Genomic DNA, 5,375 nt, shown 5'->3' with positions numbered 1-5,375 from the left:
AATGGTTATATAATAACCATGAGAACGAGTCTTAATAAGCAACACCCTAAACCCTACCTAGGCTAACACGTACCTCCAGATAGGGGTGTCAAAAGAACCCGCTGAAACATGACCCGACCCGACCCAACCCGAACATGAAAGTTTTGTATTGGGTCGGGTTGGACCTTAATTTGTTTGGGTAATAGTATAAACAAGCCTTTTTGGATCTACCGGAGCCTGCCCGAAACAAGCCCACTGGAAACAAACAAGAACCATTTGATCTTCTTGCTCCCAAGGGCCAATCCCACCCGAAACCTATCATCTTCTTCCAGAGCTCCGCTTTCTCTTTCTAGCGGATCCCGTCTCCTCCCCAGTTTGACTTGCGCCACCTCCCTCGATCCACCGTCATCGTCATCCCCTCCTAGGCATCGAGCTCGAACCAGGTCAGTCCCCGCAAACCCTAACTCCCTCCTGATTTCGTGAATGAAAGCGGGTCCATCGTGCGTCGCCAACCGCTGTGTCAGGTAGCGGGTTCTGAATTGTGGGTCTTTCGAAGTTTCGCTTTTCTGATAGCAAATTGTGGGTTTATCGCTAATGGGTGCGGGTTTGCTGTTCGATGTGAAGCGAATTCCGTGGTGGGTTTCATGTGCTTGTTTGTATTTGGGGGGGAGAGGGTGGTGAAGTTTTCGTTTTGCGTTGGCTGCATTGTTTTCGAGGACTGGGGGGAGAAGTGGACTGACGGCGTTCTCTGCGACAGCTGCGGTGATAGCTCCTTCTCCGCCGTCAAGGTCCCCATCTCCCTCTCTACTGTACTTTCGTTTCGCGCTGGTCTAGGGTATCGCTGGATCAATGCTACTACTGGAATATGGTCGGATCAATTGAATTTCCTTATATTTTTTCGGTACAAATTTCGTCCTGCTGTTTCTTCTTTGGGGATAAAATTTGTTGAGTATCTCACGGATTGACCGTCGCCTAGTCGGCCTTTTCTCCAGGTTGAGTGATGGACTGTAGCTTGAAGGTTATAGTGGAATAGCTTTTGGGAAAGATGAGCCTTATGTTGTTTGCTTATTCCCCTTTCATCGCATTGCATTGAACATACATAGTTCGTTAAGTTCATGAAGGACGGTAGAAATATACTGAAATATTGTTTTGAGTTGATGTTTCCTTAAAGTGTTCCTCTCACTTGATTTGTTGAAATAGCTTGCTAGAGACATAAGAAACTTGCTTCATTGCTTGTAATTGAATGAACTTGTGACTGCATTTTCAATCTAAAATTTTCTCAACTGGTAAATGCAGAACTTTGAGTGAGGTCCAAGGCTCATAAAGCTGTTTACAATCAGACTCTTGTGACGATAGTGGTGGAGTATGCATCTGTAGTAAGTGTTCTTTATAAACTTTCTCCCATTTACATAGAGCTTCTTGTTATTACCCTTCAGGTTTCACCATTTCAATACAATAACATTATAACAAGATGCAAAGCTTTTTATTTTGCAGGTTTACACGTCAGATTTGACAAAACTTTTTAGTTGGACATGTCCTAGTTGTGATGGAAAGACCAAGGTAATTTAACTACGTTTTAATGTGACATTGTTGCTAAGGTTGCGTAAAGAATAGGTCCTCAGTACTAAATGGCCAATTCTTGAGATGAGATTTTGTGGGCATATGCTGCCTTCTCTTATTAGCCTCTGACTGGTTATTAATGCCTTTGGACTTGAAAGCAGGGGTTCTAAGTCATTGATCTGATAGTTTGACGTCCAGCACTGCTTATAGGTATGTAATTCATGTTGCAGTGGCCTACCAATTTGCGATGCTCGTGATGCCTCTATGTTTGAATTTCATCTATTTTTTGTCCTTATTTCTAATCAATATATATTACCTGTAGGCATATATTAGGGTGGCCAGGACCTTAATGCTGCGGTTATAGAAATAAAGAAGAAAGTGTGGGAGTCGCACCACGATCTCTTCCCAGTTAAAGAAAAGACGATTGCAGAATCTAAGTTCAAGCTGGTAACTACTATGGCTCTTGAAATGTTTGAGCTTTTATATGTGTTTTCTTCTTTATTTCTTCTATGTTCAATCTTTAGTTGGCTGCATTTTGGTGATATATCTTGGAACTGAGTTACTTGAATTGGTATCTTTATTTGTGGCATAATTAGCATGTAACAAACCTCTGCAAAAAATTGCATCCGTGACAGCTTTCTGAGTCACTTCTTGTATATGACAAAGTTGTTCATGCTTGCTTTTGAGATAGACTTTACTTTACTATGTCGGCTTTCTATGGCAATGATGGTTTTTGTTGATTCTGGAATGTTAATCATTTTTGCTGATTGCTAGATGTCTTCGTCGATGGATTCTAGCCTCACAAATAGAAGGAAGAGATCCATTATGTGGGATCACTTTAAAAGGATTCCATGTACAGCCAAGAATCAAGAAAAGGATGAATGTTTATATTGTGGGGTCCACATTGGTTCTTCTAGTACTCAAGGGACTAGTTCAATGCATCATCATTTAGATAGATGTAAGGAATATCCATATACAAACATCGAGAAAAGGCAAAAAAATGCCTCGGGTCAACCTGTTGGGGTTGGTAGTTCACCATGGAAATTTGACCAAGATGCTAGTAGAAAAGAACTAGCGACCATGTTCATTCTTGGTGAATTGCCTTTTAAGTTTGTAGAAAATGAGGGTTTTCAGCGATTTGTGTATAGAATCCGGCCAAAGTTCTCAATCCCTACGCATAACACGTTGAGGAGTGATTGTTATGCGTTATACGTGGAGGAAAGAAGAAACTTGATGAAATATTTTGCCAACACATGTCTTAGAGTTTGTTTGACGACCGACACATGGACCTCTTGTCAAAATTTGACTTATATGTCTCTCACTGCTCATTTTGTTTATGCTGATTGGAAGTTGCAGAAGAAAATCCTAAATTTTTGTCAAATCCCGAGTCATTCTGCCGAAATAATAGGAAAGGCGGTTGAGAAATGTTTGACTAGTTGGGGAATTCAAAGTATTTTTTCCATTACCGTGGATAATGCAAGTTCAAGTGATTTAGGAATTCAATACTTGAAAAGAAGACTTAATTCTTGGAACACTATGGTATTGAGAGGTGAATTACTCCACATGAGGTGTTTTGCTCATATATTGAGTTTGATTGTGAGAGAAGGGTTAAAAGACATAAATGATTCCATTGTTAGAATACGTTCGGCTATACGTTATGTGAGGTCTTCTCCTGGGAGGTTGAGGCGGTTTAAGGATTATGTTGAACTAGAGAATATTGAGTCCAAGAGTCTTGTATATTTGGATGTGGAGACTCATTGGAACTCGACATATATGATGCTGGAGGTGGCTTTGAAGTTTCAAAAAGCTTTTATCTTATTGGAAATTCAAGATAGCAAATTTGTTGAAGAACTGTCCAAGGCGAAAGGGTTGCCTACTAGTGATGATTGGGATTATGCCCGTCACCTTCTTCCTTTCCTGAAGTTGTTCTTTGATACGACTTCAAAAGTTTCGGGTTCTTCTTATGTCACTAGTAATGATTTGGCAAAGGATGTCTATGGGCTTTTTGAGATGATTAATGAATATTGTGAGAATGAGGATAAAAGTTTGCAAGAAATGGCTAAAAGAATGAAGACTAAATTCAATAAGTATTATGGCAATGTGAACAACATTAATCTTAATTTGTTCATTGCTTGCATACTTGACTCTCGACATAAGTGGGAATATGTGAAATGGTTGATTAATGATGTTTATGAGAGCAAGCAAGCAGAAATTTTATGTGATAAGGTAACATCATCGCTGACATCATTGTACTAGCAATACCACACTGGTAAATGCCCCCAAGGCAACTTGAGATTAAAGGGTACAACGACAGTAAATGTGTCAAAGTCTCCCGTGGTTGGTGCGGACTTTATGACTGCAAAGTATCTTAGCCGAATGGGACAACAAATTTTGGAAGAAAAATCTGAATTGGACAAATATTTGGAGGAAGGATGTGAACGTTATAGTCCCGCCTTTGATATCTTAACTTGGTGGAAAGTTAATTCTTCGAGATATCCTATTCTCTCTTCCATTGCTCGAGATATTTTGGTCGTGCCCATTTCGACTGTAGCATCAGAGACCGCATTCAGCACACGAGGTCGTGTACTTGATGTCTTTCGTAGCTCCTTGACCCCAAGAATGGTGGAGGGTCTTATATGTGCTCAAGATTGGCTACGATCCTTTCTACTTTCTCTTTCAATTGAGGATGACTTAGAAGAACAATAAAATTTTGAGTCAGGTCAGAAAACATAATTGTTGAATATTTATTCTTTTCTATATTACAATGGATACTTAAGTTTTCATTTTGATTGTGAATTTAATGCAGAGTGTTCAACTACAATTATGGAGCCGAACTCGATATCGGTTTCTCTTGATGATTGATAAAGTTGGAAATTGGTACTTGCTAAACCAATTTTTTTTATTCTTATTGCAAATTTACTTGTGTCTTGAACAGAGTTTGTTTAGTCCTAAAGCTGATTTCTGTCCAATTTCCATCTCATTGGCTTTGGCAATTTGTAATCAGGAGGCCCCTTCATTACCCACATTTCTATTTCCAATTGATATTGTACGTTAACAAGAAATCAATAATGATTTGAACATTCACCGCTTCCTTTTCTGCTAATTTTACAGAATAGAATCCACTTGAAGCAAAACGAGATTCCGCGAGAGTTTTCTTGTCATCGATTGGGACTAGTCAAGCTTTGTAAAAGCTTTTGTCTTCTTTGTGCTTCTTCAGGGGCTTGCTGTGCTGGTGCACAGTTTGTTCTTCTTACAATGAAATTTAATTAAGAGGAATTGGGTTTTGCTGGAAGCTGGTTTATATGTTTGTCACGTGTTCCAAGCTGATTTGTATGAGGAATCGGGTTTTTCTTCTGTAAGCAGGAAAGCATAGAGATTTCTGGGGAGAGAGACAACAGAATTTTTTGATGTATATTCATTTGTCAAACTTTTTCCTTTTTTCATATGTATGCTTGCACAATCCCAGAGTGAAAGCGTGATGATAAGATGAGATGTGACAGTGTCCTAAGAATTCCTTTGATCTCATGAGATAGCTTGGATTTTCTTTTCTTTTCTTTGGGAGCAACTTGATGAAACCTATAAAAATATTGTCGGATGCATGCAGGAACGCGAAAGGGATTTTTCATTTTCTTGTTTACTCTGCCCAAGTTAGTGATTTGTGAGGTATGGGACAGAATGAAGATTTTGAGCAAAACAAGGTGCTGATAAAGTTATTGAGAAAATGAATTGACCGCAAGAAATGATTAGTAAACCTCTAAACACGAACCCGACCCGAACCGAACCCGACCCGATTGTGCAGCTATATCATGTTCGAGTTTGTGTTTCGGGTTGGGCCA

The 5,375-nt window shown here is 39.5% G+C and overlaps 1 long non-coding RNA gene across 6 annotated transcripts; it reads left to right on the top strand.

The window, feature by feature from the left end:
- The first annotated feature begins 211 nt into the window (after positions 1–211).
- LOC115663634 (uncharacterized) lies at positions 212–5,045 on the top strand. 6 transcript variants are annotated; one of them, XR_008816315.1, is made up of 7 exons: positions 212–618; positions 737–847; positions 1,276–1,342; positions 1,474–1,539; positions 1,701–1,749; positions 1,862–1,917; positions 4,651–5,045. It is a non-coding gene; the product is annotated as an uncharacterized LOC115663634 (long non-coding RNA). The 6 variants fall into 6 exon arrangements; XR_008816310.1 differs by having other exon boundaries at positions 1,276–1,355; XR_008816312.1 differs by having other exon boundaries at positions 1,276–1,355; positions 1,862–1,986.
- The last annotated feature ends 330 nt before the right edge of the window (positions 5,046–5,375 follow it).

The sequence above is a fragment of the Syzygium oleosum genome, unplaced genomic scaffold, assembly GCF_021117445.2.
Source record: "Syzygium oleosum isolate NSW1041296 unplaced genomic scaffold, Sole_v2.1 Sole_v2.01, whole genome shotgun sequence".
NCBI lineage: Eukaryota > Viridiplantae > Streptophyta > Magnoliopsida > Myrtales > Myrtaceae > Syzygium > Syzygium oleosum.
Note: the sequence above shows the minus strand (reverse complement) of the source record. Positions and strands in the feature narration are given on the sequence as shown.